Below are 14,359 nucleotides of genomic sequence, written 5' to 3'. Positions count from 1 at the left end.
TAAAAACCCGAGCCCGACATCCCAAGAGGAGAAAGTGTGTTTTTCTACAGTCAAAAAGTGAGTGGCAGTTTCAGGATAAATGGAAATGAAATGTGACAATGAATGATAGTGTAGAAGTTGCTAAAACCAAGATTCACCTTGTGGGCAGTGGCCTTCCTTAAAAAGGAAGCACAAGCAATTGAAAATAATAATAAAAACTCCTGCATGTTTCTCCCCAAGTATTTTGCTTACTTACAGAGGACTCCTCTTTGGCTGAGATGTCAAGCACTGAACACTAGTTGTATTATACAGTCAATTTTACAGCCCATTAGTTGTTGAATTTATGTAGGAGAGATGAACTGCAAAAATTCCAAGTCAACACCTAATGTTGGCTAAGTGCTTATTCTCCTTTTATCCAATTTATCACACCTTGTTCTTTCAATACACCCCCATTCCAATTATTTTTAAAGTCCCTTCTTTGTTGTCCTTCCTTGTGATGTAGCCTTTTGTGTTTCTCTTCCGTAACTACTGAACTAATTGTCATAGAGCTAGGTCTAAAGCTTATTAAAGTTATTGGACTTGAAGTATAAGCATTTGTATAACTGTCATATGCTATGGTTGCTATTTAGAACAGTATTCAAGGCTCCTTTCATGCCAGTTACTGCCTGTAATGTTTTATTAACCTCTCCCTTACCAACAATGTATGGACATTTTAGATATATTTGTTGAGAATTGGTAGGCAGGGGGGGGGGCAATCATACATTGCTTTCTAGGTTCACCCACCACAGAGAAATACTCCCTTCCTAGAGAGCAGAGTGTGAGCGGAAAAGATTCTAGGTCAGATATACTGATTTCAGGATGATTTTATTTATAGGGGGAAATAGAGAATGTACTTTGGTATTAAAAATATGTATGTAATTAATATAAAGGGTGCCCTTCCATATTGTTTACATTTTATATTTAAAAGCCCCCCCCTCTTTTACTTAAACTGTTATGAGGAAGCGGTGTTTTTTTCTAGAAAAAGAGGTGTCGGTATTCACCATGAAGCTATTATAGTAAGTATCACACTTTTTAACCAAAAAGAAAGAGGTGCAGGTACTCACCATTGAGTTGTTACAGTACGTCAAGTGCCACACTTTTCAACAACAAAAGAGGTATCCCCTGAAAAAAAAAGCACTGTGAGGAAGCATTATAGTATAGTGACTATGAATGTAAGCTAGACAATTTGCAGTTCAAATCCCATTTCAGCCGTCACCTTTTCAGGTGGCTTCAGACAAGTCACTGTTCTCTCAACTTCTATCTTGCTAGTCTATAATACAGAGACAGACAGGTAAAGTTTACTTTACAGGCTAGCATCATCTGAAGTATTACAAAAATTGTGTATGTTGAAGTGGTTTCATCACTGAGGAAATGGAGCTATTTATAAACACCAGGCACTGTCTATTGCTATTTATGTCAGTCTCTTTCCTCCTCTCCAATAAAACCACTACTGCTACTCTGCACCAGCAAAATTTCTCCAGATCAAACTCCCAAAACCAGGGGGGTTGTCTGGGGTGATCAAAATACTGTTTTGTGCACAAGTCTTCTCACATTTACAGGGTGTCAGAAATTCCCATTCTGTAGCTTAGATATATGCTAGGGACATGCTTGCTTGGAAACAGATACTACTGTACAAAACAAAGAAAACTTCTTTGAAGTTACCCTGGGATAACTACTCACTCTCTGTAAGCGAATGTAATTCGCTTTAGCAATCTTTTAACAGTAAACTGCCATGCAGAAATAATAGCAGCTTGAAGCTCCCAACTAACCCCAATCCGTATATACCGGGAAAGGTTTTACGCGTTCAAATGCCTGCATGTGGGGACGCAACCCTCCACACCCTTGTTTAGGAGTTCTGGATCCCGGTGGGATTCACTGCTCAGTTAAGTGCACAGGCTCAAGATGCAACCCTGTGCACATTTGCTCCACTGGGCATAATGGGGAATATTTGAGCAAACCACTCAAACAGCACACACGTACTCCCAGCTCCTAGTTGGGTTTCCTCAGTCGGTGGTTTGTCCCTTTTTAATTCCTACTCACACGGACACTCCGCTTGGCCACCCGAGGAGCTCAACTCAACATGCTTCTCCCCCCCCCCCCACTCCCATTTCACCCTCGTTAACAACCCTGCGAGGTAGGTGAGGTCCCGAGTAACCTGGCGGCTTTCACACCAGAGTCAAGTCACCGGCTTTTTTCCGCCAAAGAAAGCGGCGCCGGCGGGTCTCCCGCTGCCCCTACAAGCCGGCCGAGTAGCCACCCTTGCATGCATCACGTCCCTTTTCCCCGGGCCGCCTCCTCTTTCGGGAAACCGTCTAGGCCGCGCCTGGGAAGCCAGCTCCGAGGCCGACGGGATGCCGCTGCCCTGTCGCCGCCGCCTTCTTCCAGGAGGAGGCGCGGCAAGGACGCAAGATGGCTGCGCAGGATGACACTGCCCGTCACGTGGCGGAGCCGTCGCTTTCCCTCCCTCCCTCTTTCCCTGCTTGCCTCTGCCTGCTCGCCCGCCCGGCCGACAGTCCCCTCCTCCTCCGCCTCCGTCCGAGACCGCACGGGCCGCCGCGCGCTCCCCGTGTTGCTGGCGGGCGAGGAGGCGAGGCAGCCCCGTCCAAAGAAGCCTCCTCCATCCCGTCGCGAGCTAGCCCAGCCGGCGGAGAAGCGCCTGCTGCAGAACCACAGCTGCTGCTGTTGCACGCCAGGCACTGGCAACCGGGAGCCTCCGGAGGGAAAGCGGCCCACGGAAGGTAGGTGAGTGCCCGGTGGGTCCCCTCGGGAACCTTCCCCCCCCCGCCGCCCGCTTGCTAAGCAGCGGCGCCAGCGGGAGCAACCGGGATTCCCAATATAGCTCTTGACGCGTCAGGGGAGCGCGGGCAGAGGGCCAGGTATGGAGACATATGCGAACTGGTGGCTGGAGGGGGGGAGGCGGGAGCAGAGGCGAAACGCGCCGAAGTTGGGGGCGAGGGAAGCGCGAGTGTGGGGTTGGGATGTTTGCAAGAGTGGCCGGGGGAGGGGGCCGGGAGAGCGGGGGTCGACACTTGAGGAATTGCACTCCAGCTAGTCGCAGCAGCAGCAGTAGTAATAGTAGTAATAGTGGTGGTGGTGGTATTTTTTCGTCCTCCTATTAAGCCTTCGCTCTGGTAGCAACGTCGGGGCGGCTGAGGGCGGCGGGGTTTCTGCTCGAGCGAGGAGATGCGGCCGGGGCGGGGCGCGCGCTGGCGAGGAAAGGAGAGCAGAAACTCCGGCGGCCGAGGTCGAGGTGCGGCTGGTGTGTTACGTAGGACGGGGTTGCGGTTGTTGGCCAGGTGAGTTGCTACGATATGGGGGGGGGGGCGAGGAGGAGGAGGAGGGAATTGAGGCGGAGGGGCCTCGTCGCCTCAGCCAGGAGCCGGTCGAGTCGAGAGCTGTTGTGTACACACGCCTTGCCCGTCTGAAGTGACCAGGTGAAGTATTTCGTGAGACCAGTTGCTGGGGAACGTGGACGGCAGAGAGTGCTGTTGTGCTTTCCGCCCCGCTTGTGGGTTTCCCTCACCTCCCCCAGGTATCATCTGGCTTGGCCAACAGAAAGCTGGACTTAACTTGGTAGGCCTTTGGTCTGATCCTGCAAAGGCAGCTCTTAGGTTCTTAAAACTATGACTGGAGGCAGTTACAGGGCCAGGGCTCTGTGTGTGTGTGAGTGAGTGGGGTGAGACAGCAGCTTTGTAGAAAGGCTGGGCCTATGAAGTCCCAGTGACTTAAATGGGTTTACGCTCAAGTGTGCATAGGATTACAGCCTGGGGTAAATATATAAGGCAGGAAGTGGGATGAGGTGGGGCTGGTGATTCTGGTTAAGAGTAGTAAGGTTTTAACTGTGTCTGTGTGAACAGGAGGCTACGGGATGTTTTGTAGTGAAAACTAGATAACACCTGTTGTTCCGTCAAACTGCTTTGTGTGCATTTATATCAGTGCACATGCACAGTGCGGCAATATTAGACACCATGCAGATGAGGGGCTTTGGGTGATGGCATAAAGCAGGGGTAAAACTAGGCTTTATTTCACCCGTGTCAAAGACTCAGTTTGGCTACCCCCCCATGTGCATTTGTGTACACACACACACACACAAGCTGGGAGCGTCAATGGCACACCCCTCTGGAGACTTCACCCAGGGCAAAAAACCTGGCTAGCTGCCCCTTAGCTACGCCTCTGGCATAAAGCCATCATTTGAGTTCATACCTGATGTTGGCTTTGAACTAGTTGCTTAGGAAGCAGCTCTAATCCCACTTATGTAGAAGCAATCCCTGTCAATTCTTTTGAGTAGAAATTATTAGAGTTGTAGCCTTAGCATGCTATCTGAAGGTGTGCTAAGATTAAAATTAGAGTTTTCACCATAGAGGAAATTGATTTGGAAAGAAGATTTGTGTGCTATCTGAGGTTAATGTGAAGGTTGGAGAGGGGTGTGTTTGGGAAATATTGGACCTGGCTAGTGTGCTGTTCGTTAGTCTCTTTTAGCAGTGCTATGGATAGCAGTTCTTAGGAGAACATTTAAATAACCATATCACATGCCATGTTGCATGCACTGTTAGAATTGTCAAAGATCTTCTGTGGTTGTAAAATATTTTTTTAATACTATACCTAGTTCTTGGTCACTGGAGGAGTGGAGCATAGACGAAAAGTTTAACTTTGCTTTTAGAAGGCAGGGTCAAAACTATATTTTAAAAAACGGTTTGCTGTGGCTGCCCAGAAGAGGAAGGAACCTTTCCCCCACAGTTTTGACTCTTTTAGTTGGAGAGCATGACTAATTTTTAGGTCTGTGTGCTTTGCAGGCAGGAGCAGTTATGATTTCTTTTCCTTTTCCTTTTCCTTTGCTCTCCAGCATCACATCTTTTGAAGGAAGGGAAGCTTCTTATTTTATCTTTCGTTCACACCCCAGCATTGTAACCAGTAGAGACAGGGATCCAGATTAAGGGGAGGGTATATCTAGAGGCCCCTTCTGGCTCTTCCCCTCCCTAGCGTACCACCTTGCAGAGGGACAACAACATGCTTTTGTACAGCTTAGCATGTATCTGTCCTTCCACCCCCTTTTCTTCCTGAGCAAACAAAAAATTGGGGCAGTGCTAAACACAGCATGGCTAGCTCATGTTGGTGCTCTGTTTCTTTGGGGCCAGGTTGATAGGCAAGGAATGTGCTCCAGGCAGCTCTGTGTCTCCTCGCCATCTCTTAAAAACAGTAAGGAGGCAGGTTGTAGCAGAAACTTTGGCCCATGCCAGTTGCTTGGGAATACAGACTATATGTTTTGAGAGTGTAGGGAAGGAATGGAAGGCCCAACATGTCTCTTAGTGAGAAGAGTGGGACGTGCTTCCATTGCTTGCGAGGCACCATCTCCTTGGATGGAGGGAAACTTCAGACAAGAGCTTTTATCTGGGGATAGCCCTGCTGCAAAGACAGTGAATCCTTCAGGGGATCAGATCCACTTGCCCACAGAGATATTGGGCTGGCTTAATGAAGAGGTTATGAAAGAAACACTTGCCGAATGTATTTCATGCCTGCCTAGGCACTGAGAGCATAGATCAAAGAGACAAAGGGAACATTCATTCCCCCCACCATCTTTCTCTTTTTCTTCATCAGCTCTTCCAGAAAGTGCTGCAGGGACATAACCTGTGGCTCAAACCCTGGTAAGGCAATCAATAATCTAAATCAAGGTTGTCCACCATACCTTTTTTGTAGGGGGAGGGTGTGTGAGTTGTTCTTCAGTCCTTGGCACTGTTGGCCCAGCTGTGGCTCATAGGGGTATACTCGTATCCTTGTGTCAATGGTAAGATGATCAGGGTCTTTCCTACACCAAATCAACCAGGAATGTTCAGGTTATTTTTTTCATCATGAACCCATGCTCCTTCAGATAAGAATCACTGGAAGAGTTCTCTCAACATTTAATATTAAATTCAACATCTTGAGGTGACCATAAGCACTGCTCAAAAGAGAGAGAACTGGCCAATCCCAAGTTTTAACCATTAGACCATGGACTTTGCTTGCCTTCAGGGCTCCATGGCAGTCATCAACTTGCTGCCCTAGGGCAGTTCCATGCCAAATTCACGGGCGCCCCGTGCTCCGTGCTGCAGGCTGCCGTCGGCAAGCCTTGCACGCCCGGGGGGAGTTCCCCCGGGCGCTGCAGGCTTGCGGACACCTGCGCAAAGCACGGGGTGTCCTCCGGAGGGCACCCCGTGCTCCGCGCTGCAGGCTGCTGCCCGCAAGCCTTGCAAGCCTGCGGGAACTCCCGCCGGGCGCGCAAGGCTTGCGGAGATCTGCGCGAAGTCTGAGAGCGAGAGAGGTCGGTGCGCACCGACGCCTCTCGCTCTCCAGGCTTCAGCGAAAGCCTGCATTCGCCCCATAGCACACACACACATTTCTCCTTCATTTTTGGAGGGGAAAAAGTGTGACCTATAGGGCGAAAAATACTGTATATTAGTAGAGATTCATCAACCAGTGAAACCACACATATTTGGATCAGCAAACTTTGCTCACATTGTTTGATGAGCGCACATGATAACATCATTGCATGGGAACCAAGTCAGTTGCTCTGTGGTAGGCTTAATATAAAACTCTCAGGCAAGAAAAGAGAAATGAAATTCAGGAGTATTTCTACAAGCACAAGACATTTTTCAGTCTCTTGCACAATCATCATCTAACACAAGACCTAATACAGCAACTTGTACAATATGTCAGTATGCATGCTTGTGCTATGTTCCATATTTTGCTAACACATTTTGCAACATTTTTTGTGGAAGGCTTTCCAGAGGTGCACATGACACAGTCTGCCATTTGGAGGCTAGAGTCCCAGTAGTCTTGGATTTCTTGAAGGCAGATCTGAAGCAAGGCCTTGCTCCCAACATTTTTAAACACCAGCCAGTGGCCCTGGATAGCATTATGTGGGTACCAGAGTACATCTCAGTTTTTGTGAGTGGCTTCCATAATTTCCCCTCTGGTAATCCACATACCTCCTGACTGGGATGTCTCCTTTTATGCAGAGGACCTTCATGGTATCTTCCTTCAAATCATTGGGTTCCATCCCACATGAACTTATGTGGAAGTTTGTGTTCCTGGTGGCAGTTGCTTCCATGAGGAGATAGGGAAATTGTGGGTGCTATCAATCAGTCAGTCAGGAACTATGTGGCATCTATCCTGAACTGGGTTGCCTTGCATCCTGATCTCAGTTTCCTACCCAAGGTGAACTTTAGTTGTCACCTGTTCCTGGGGTCTATATTGCTTGACTTCTCAAAGCTAGGAAAAAGCTAGGAAAAGAAAAAAGAAAGTATAGGAAAAGAAATGGCATAAACTGGATGTCCGGAGGGGAGTCTGGATCTATTTGTCATGTACCAAAGAGTTGAAATGCACAGAATCCCTATTTGTGTTTTACAAGGCAGAGGCCCCGGGCAAAGAAAGTGTCCAGAGGAACCATTAACTGGTTGGTCAGGGAATGTATAGCACTGGTGTACCTACCATTCTAAGTCTCAGCCTATTCTCTTAGGCACTGTGACCCATTCTATCTTAGCCAACCGCTAAGCCCATTGCTTCATCTTTGGGAGACTCGGCAAGGGAGACAAATATGTCCTTGACGATGTGGCCTTTAGCAGGAGGGTCCTTCAGCAGGTCCTGTGACTGGAAATTCTCCCACCTAGTCTTGTGGATACTGCTTCTGAAAGAACATTTCCTGTGTGCTCCAGTCCTTGGCTGACTGACAGTGGAAAGTTGAATTTACCATGAAGTGTTCCTCTGGAGCAGATAGCCCTGCCTTGTGAGTTCAGCCTGGAATATTATGAAGTGGGGAGAGATTTCTGTTTTGTATCTTCTGCACTTTGCAGTGTTCCTTTCACTATTCTATCTCAGATTTATTCTGGGTTCCTTGTTCTCTTCTAGTTACCTAGTTCTGCTTTGCCACTGCTCTAGAGTTGTCTGTGGGAGACACTGTTATTGCTAGGACCAAGTCTATGGACTGGGGGACTGACCCCCTCCTCTTCTGGATGGTCACAGGAAGCTTAATACCGTTTTGACCTTGCCATCTAGAAGTGGAGTTAATCCTTTCCTCTGTGCCCCACTCTCTGCTGACTAGAAGAATAATTAACAGTAAATACAGCTTTCCACAGAGTATAACAGAATCTTGGTCAGTTCTCCTGATGAGTAGGCAATGAGAGCTTGAGAACTTGTGTATTGCAATAAGGAGCTTGGGAAGACAGTTACGTTGTGTAACAGTGGGATTTCGGCCTAGTTAGGAAGCTGAAAAGAATTGTAGGAGGAGCTTGCATTTAATTATTTTTGGCTTATCTTCCACTTGCTCTAGTATAAATGTAGCAGCTAACAAGCCTGTAATCCATAGCATCTCTTGTTAAGCCTGGGGAAAATTGCTGTATCGAGTCCTGGAGAACTGTTGCCAATCAGCAAAGAAGGTAATGACCTAGATGGGCCACTGGTCTGACCCAGTTCTAAGGCAGTTCCCTATGTTTCCATGCATCTTGCATAGTAGGACTTCTGCCTAGCAGAAGGTTTCCTATGATGGTGAGAGAAGAGCATGTGGCTTACCTCAGTCCTCTGGGTCAAGTAGCACTCATTGAGCTAGCAACTATTTGTACACAATACAGAGCAGCTTAGTTGAGTTTCACATGTTAGCATTGGCAGTGATCTGCCTGCTTATAAAACCGGGTGGCCAGCTGCCCTTTATTTAAGGCTTTTCAAACTATTGAAACTTGATTGCTCACGGAAGAAAGTTTCTGCATGAACGGACTAGAAACTTTAACATTGCTACTTGTCCTAGATGCCATTGTACCATAAAGTCTCTCCACCCATCCCAAGTCAGTTCCAAATGTTGCACACAGGAGCTGCAGACGTGATGTACAAGTCACTTGTTCATCTGCTGTTGCAGCAGATAAAGTTGTGTTTAGAAGCTGTTGTCTTTGATTTGGAAACAATAATAAACATGATATTTAAACAATTCTTCTGGAGGGGTGGAGTTTTTGCTTTGAAAAGTGCTTCAAAGTAAAAGAATGTTAGGTCCTTTTTCTTCCCACACCCTCTTCTCTTTTGTAGTTGAGATTACTCCTGAGCTTACTGTATTCCAGCTGTGGCTTTGTATGAAATATTAATAATGGTTAATAACAGCTAAGTGAGATAATGCAATTTTCAGTTACAGGAGATGATCTGAAGAGCTGGCATGAGAGTTTTCACTGTGAACTCTGCACAGCAGGGAATTCAACTCATAATCAAGATTCTTACAACTTGACTATAATGAGGTTACCTGAAAGAGACTCCTGGCAATTTCAATGAACCGCACTTGCAAGTGTGCTAAGATCTTATATCTTTATTCAGTACTCTGCTGTACATAGGTTTCTGCTTTAGCTTTGCCACACAAGATAATCAATATATCTGATAGTTTTATTTTGTTAATAGTTTGACATCTAAAAATAAGTTTGTGTTAGCTTAACTTCCTCGCAAAATAAGTCGTAAACTTGGACTTGTGTGTTGTAGTTCATCAGTAGTTCCCTTTCTTCTTTAGGTTTTTGATATTTAACTTTGATTGCTAGGCCTGATTTAATGCTAAAAGATAACCTGGAAAATAGGTTATCTATAAGATTAAGGCCTGTCCCTGCTCAGAAGATACATTTTATACAAACATGTTTGTAAGCCATTTTAGAGACCTAGATAGCAGAAAGTATGATATAAATCTGTTCCATTAATAAATAATGCTGAACAGGAGAGAATATTATGGGGCAGGAGTAGGGAACCCCAAACTCTTCCAGTTGGTGCTGGATGGAGTACAGCTCCCGTCATTTCTTACGGTGTTGACTGGGGTTGGAGAGAGTTGGAGTCCAACAACTTGTGGAGAGCTGCTAGGATAGGGCTCCCTTACATATATATTTTCTATTCCTATTTTATGTTTCTTCTTGCAAGAAATGCACCCACAAGCTTGGATTGTCAAAAACCAAAGGAATGAGGCTGGACGTGAATTTATGATTATTGTTGTCAACAGCAGGGGGCTGCTGTCTGTCATTTCAGGGCTTTTATTTTCTTGAAGGGGTGATTTATTAATAGAAGGTGGTATGGTCTATATGCTGTATTACAAAGATAGAAAACATATGTTCCTTACTTCTAAGTAACCTCCACTGGACATAGAGCTTACATTTGTGTAAGTATGCATAGGATCAACCTAACAGTTAAGAGAGCCAGTGTGGTGTAGTGGTTAAGAGCGGTGGACTCCTAATCTGGGGAACCGGGTTCGCGTCTCCGCTCCTCCACCTGCAGCTGCTGGGTGACCTTGGGCTGGTCACACTTCTCTGAAGTCTCTCAGCCCCACTCACCTCACAGAGTGTTTGTTGTGGGGGAGGAAGGGAAAGGAGAATGTTAGCCGCTTTGAGACTCCTTAAGGGGAGTGAAAGGCGGGATATCAAATCCAAACTCCTCTTCTTCATCTGGCAGCTGTTTGAGGGAATGACACACAGCAGTGTTCACCTAAAGTAGTGCTTCAAATATTAATGCAGTCTTTCATAGTGATGTTTCTAGTACCTTCTCTGCCACTTCCTGCTTAACATGTGGGTTAATTTTGTTGTTGGCTTTAACACGTTCTGCTGAAATTGCGAATGCCAGGTAGCTTGTTGTGGCTAAGATTGCAATACTAAGAACACTTTAACTTGGAAATAAGTCCTATAAATCAGGAATTTCTCTTATGGTTGGGCTGCAAAATACATCAACAAGTCTCTAGAATGTGTCTCTAGAACGTTGTCATTAAAACTGAATAATGAGTACTTTCTTGATTGTTTTCTTTTTCTTTTTTTTAAAAAAAGCAATATATGTAGACTGTATAGAAAGTCTTTCAGATAAACAGTACTACATATATTACAGCACTTTAAAATCCTTTTTTTTTTAGTACTGCATAACCCTTTCTGCAAATTGTTCATTTTTGTTACCTTTCATTTCTTGTCTCCTGTCTTCTGTGGTTATTTTCAGTAGATGTTGTAGATAGCAATGGTATCCATACAGTATATATATTTTCTGTATCTAAAGAAGAGGCTGGTTGCAATGATATTGAGGAGGGTGGGAATAAGAAAGTTTCTGTTTACTGTGCACTCAGACTTTTAAAATTGATACTAAAAGTAGTATCCTCTCTAATACTCTCGATGTGAACAATGGAAAGAATTCTGGCAGTGGTACTGTTTTGTAAAATGTTGCACAAGAGTTAGCAAAATGTGGAACATAGCACAAGCATGCATATTGACATGTTGTACAAGAAGCTGCATGAGGTCTCGTGTTAGCTGATGATTGTGCAAAGAGATTGAAAAATGTCTTGTGCTTACAGAAGCGCTCCTGAATTTCAATTCTCTTTTCTACCTGAGGGTTTTATATTAAGCCTACTATGAAGCAACTGACTTGGTTCCCATGCTATGATGATTCATGTGCTCTCATCAAATAACGTGAGGAAAGTTTGCTGATTCAAGTATGTGTGGTTTCACTGGCTGATGAGTCTCTACTAATATAAGCTTCATGCCTCATCCATAGTGACGCAATGCTGTCACTTGTCACAATGACTGCATTCAGATGGCACTTTCCCCCCCATCTTCCTGATGTTTCCTTACCTGTTAATTTCCACATTTTATCTGAACTTTTACTATTTTTTGTTGGGAGCCACCCAGAGCGGAGTGGCTATGCAGCCCAGTCAGATGGGTGGCATATAAACACCAACACCAACAATTATTATTATTATTATTATTATTATTATTATTATTATTATTACTACTATTATTATTACAACTTAAAAATCACTTTTGGTAATCCAGTAGAGTCTAGCAGAAATCTAGTGCTCATTTCATGTTATCCATTTTCGGATAAAAATGGTTAGCAATCCTGTTAGCTTGGAAAACCACAGAGATTTGCATTGTGCTTTTCCTCAGGTTTACATGATTGCACCACTGCTGATGATGTGTTGAAATCTTGGGTGGTATCTTAGTATGCCGTTCTTTCCTTCTATATAAAAGTTAACACAACTTGGCAGTATATGGATAAAAAAAGCCACGGTTCCATAAGACAGTAGGTACTGCAGTGTAAAATGAATGGTTGAAATTGGGACAGAAACACTAGCATTATCAGTAAAAATAAAGCAATAAACCCCACCTCTAGATCCTGGCTGGGTCTTGGGTTTCTGACAAAAATGGGTAGGCAGCCCACTTCTGTAGCATCAGTTTTGGAGGCTACTTTGGTCATTACTTCAGTGCTGTTGATTGTGGTAGTATGCTGGCATGACTACCCATGCATGTACATCTCATTTCTGAAAGACTGAAATGATCATGCATAGGGTTGAGCCATGAGTATGTGTGTTATGTGTAATAGCTATGTAATCAACTGAAGTTTGTGACAACCATCAGCAGCAGATTTCTGCCTCTACAGCAGGGGTGCCCATACTTTTTTCAAAGAGGGCCAGATTTGCTGAAGGGAACATGCGTGAGGGTCAACCAAAATTGTTGAGGTTTTCTTTAGGATTTTACCCCAGGACATACGCTGCCACGGGGGCCGCATTAAACTGACTGGCGGACCGAATTAGGCCCCTGAAACGGACTTTGGACATGCCTGCTCTACAGTATTGTGCCCTTTTAGGTAGACTGTCTCACTTGCCATCTCAGACTGCTCCTTAAGTTCATGAAATTTTCTTGTATTGAACCTTTGACCTCCTACTGCTGACTTGGTATACTATTGTCAACTTCTGGTGCAATCTTCCATTTGCTTTAAAGTAATAACTCACCATGCTATTGAAGTTCCTCTTGCTCTGCCAAACCAGAAGAGACCTATTTATATACAGATTAGAACATAAGTATTGTGAAATGTTCTGCAGAACTACCACCAGTATACTGAAAGGAATTGTAAAGATACATGCTTGGACTCTAGCCTAAGGAGGCTCAAAGCAATTAGTCAGACCTTTTCAAAGGTGCCACAGCATTTTTCAGTGTTTGGGCTCTGCAGTGTAGGTTGGAAATTAAGTATTTTTCTTCCTAATAGGGGCAATATGAATCTTTGAACTCTGTCTGTAGCACAGACCTATATTTCCTACATTTTAAAAAAATGTAATAAATAATTGTTCTGCAACATAAATGTTCTTTTTAATTCCAAAATGTAGCACAACAAGTGTTTATAACAGAATAATAATAAAAAATCCTATGGGGAAACCCATTGGGCATGTAAAACAATATTGCTTTCTTTGTGTCTGGAGAATACACTTTCTCGTCATAATAGAAAACAACATTTCAGGTGTCTAATTAAATGAAGTCTGGTTGTACTCCCTTGGTTTTCACATTTGGCATCTACTCATAACTATCTAAGTAAGAAAGGAATTGGTTTCAAAGTCAAAGGGTGGAATCCAGCATAGCATTAAGGACAGCCATTCATCAGCATAAGGATTTCTGCTTGTGCCACAGAACTTAATCCTCTTCTCCTTCCCCATGCCCCTAAATCTATTCCAGGGGTTCCCTCAACCATCTGGAGAAGATTTGAGGTAGGTGCTGGACTCGTGTGGGTGGAGAAGAGGGTAGGAAAGGCCTGTTGTAGAAGTCAAAATCCTTGCACTGACGAGACTCGTTAGTGGAATACTGCCCAAAGCTCTACCAAAGGAAATACCACTTTTCATTTTTTACTTACAGGAGGTTCCGCTTAGTCACTTCAGCAGAGTACCACCCAAATGGGAAGTGAAACCCTGAGTTTTGTCAAGATAAAATGTCCATCTTATGAAACGACAAATGGATTTTAGTACTTGGTAAACTTACAGTGATGTACAGGAAATGAAGTGAGTGATTCCTTGTCTGACACCAACATTCACCAGTCAGCACTGATATCTAGCCTTTCTATATCTCTTGAAGACACCAGACAAGTTTTCAGTTTAGAGAGGGAGCAAAAGGGTAACAGTGATAAAGGCTTTTTGGGAATTATTTGAGACTACAAAGAATGTAATGCGATTACAGGTTTAGTGGAATCCTCACAGCATAAACTATGTGTTCCTCTTTTTAGGCATATAATAAAAGGCAACTGCAACCTTGAAATGTATAGGTGGATAGAGATTGGGTAGTCAAGAAAAAGGAGGAAAGTTCTGGGATACTTTACAGACTTAATAATTTTATTGCTGCTTTAGGTTTTATGGACCAGAGCACATTGGGTGGATTAACTATTTAGTTTTAAAAGTTGGTAGGTATTGAGGGATTGAGAAGAGGAAAAGTAATTTGACCTATTGTGGCAAACCAAAAAGGGCAAGATATGTCTTCATTAGGGTAGGAGACTAACAAGGCTGTTATTTGGGAACTATTAAAGACATTTGAGAAATATGTATTGCAAATCTGGTTATTAGTTGCTG

At 44.3% G+C, this 14,359-nt stretch overlaps 1 protein-coding gene across 10 annotated transcripts in view; it reads left to right on the top strand.

Moving 5' to 3' along the window:
• The first annotated feature begins 1,129 nt into the window (after window positions 1-1,129).
• The window catches only part of SGMS1 (sphingomyelin synthase 1), a 71,255-nt gene continuing 58,025 nt past the window's right edge, over window positions 1,130-14,359 (top strand). The window contains exon 1 of one of the 10 annotated variants that reach the window (XM_083740738.1): window positions 1,130-2,760. The gene's annotated coding sequence lies outside the window, so the exon portion shown is untranslated. Of the gene's footprint in view, window positions 2,772-2,833; window positions 2,895-2,984; window positions 3,315-3,380; window positions 3,592-14,359 lie in introns of those variants that run through there. The other 9 variants (XM_083740737.1, XM_083740740.1, XM_083740744.1 and 6 more) reach the window with 9 other exon arrangements.

This window comes from Podarcis gaigeae (assembly GCF_964106915.1).
Source record: "Podarcis gaigeae genome assembly, chromosome: 5".
Taxonomy (NCBI): Eukaryota; Metazoa; Chordata; class Lepidosauria; order Squamata; family Lacertidae; genus Podarcis; species Podarcis gaigeae.
Note: the sequence above shows the minus strand (reverse complement) of the source record. Positions and strands in the feature narration are given on the sequence as shown.